Source organism: Malurus melanocephalus, unplaced genomic scaffold (genome assembly GCF_030028575.1).
Source record: "Malurus melanocephalus ecotype Western Australia unplaced genomic scaffold, MMel_1.1 scaffold_2584, whole genome shotgun sequence".
Classification (NCBI taxonomy): domain Eukaryota; kingdom Metazoa; phylum Chordata; class Aves; order Passeriformes; family Maluridae; genus Malurus; species Malurus melanocephalus.
In genome coordinates this window covers 1-1,077 of record NW_026625816.1, presented here as the reverse complement: position 1 = coordinate 1,077, position 1,077 = coordinate 1, and positions in this window count along the sequence as shown.

Genomic DNA, 1,077 nt, shown 5'->3' with positions numbered 1-1,077 from the left:
CGGCTCCAGACCCGGAGAGCGCCGGGAGCGGGGAATGGGAACGGCGGGGCTGGGCCGGAGTGGGTTTAGGACGGGCTCGGCCTTTCCCGGGCCGGGTTTGGGTCAGGATCGGCCCAGGTTTGGGACGGGCTCGGCCTTTCCCGGGCTGGGTTTAGGACGGGCTCAGCCCTGCCCGGGCCGGGTTTGGGTCAGGATCAGCCTTTCCCGGGCCGGGTTTGGGTCAGGCCCGGCCTTTCCCGGGCTGGGTTTGGGTCAGGCTCGGCTTTTCCCAGGCTGGGTTTGGGTCAGGCTCGGCCCAGCCCGGGCTGGGTTTGGGTCAGGATCAGCCTTTCCCGGGCTGGGTTTGGGACGGGCTCGGACCGGCCCGGGCTGGGTTTGGGTCAGGATCAGCCTTTCCCGGTGCCCGGGGCTGTCCCGGGCCGGGTTTGGGTCAGGCCCGACCTTTCCCGGTGCCCGCGGGGCTGTCCCGGGCTGGGTTTGGGTCAAGCTCGGCCTTTCCCGGGCTGGGTTTGGGTCAGGCTTGGCCCAGCCCGGGCTGGGTTTGGGTCCGGACTGGGTTTGGGTCAGGCTCGGCCCAGCCCGGGCTGGGTTTGGGTCAGGCTTGGCCTTTCCCGGTGCCCGCAGGTGCCCAGGGCTTGGCTTTGGTCCAGGCTCAGCCCTGCCCGGTGCCCGCGGGGCTGTCCCGGGCCGGGTTTGGGTTAATCTCGGACTTTCCCGGTGCCCGCGGGTGCCCAGGGCTGGCTTTGGGTCAGTCTCGACACTGTCCGATGCCTGCGGGTGCCATGAGCTGGATTTGGGGCTCTGCCCGGTACCCGCGGGTTCCCCGGGCCAGGTTTGGGTCAGGCCCGGCCTTTCCCGGTGCCCGTGGGGCTGTCCCGGGCCGGGTTTGGGTCAGGCTCGGACCGGCCCGGGCCGGGTTTGGGTCAGGCCCGACCTTTCCCGGTGCCCGCGGGGCTGTCCCGGGCTGGGTTTGGGACGGTCTCGGCTTTTTCCGGGCCGGGTTTGGGTCAGGATCGGCTTTTCCCGGGCTGGGTTTGGGTCAGGCTCGGCTTTTCCCGGGCTGGGTTTGGGTCAGGC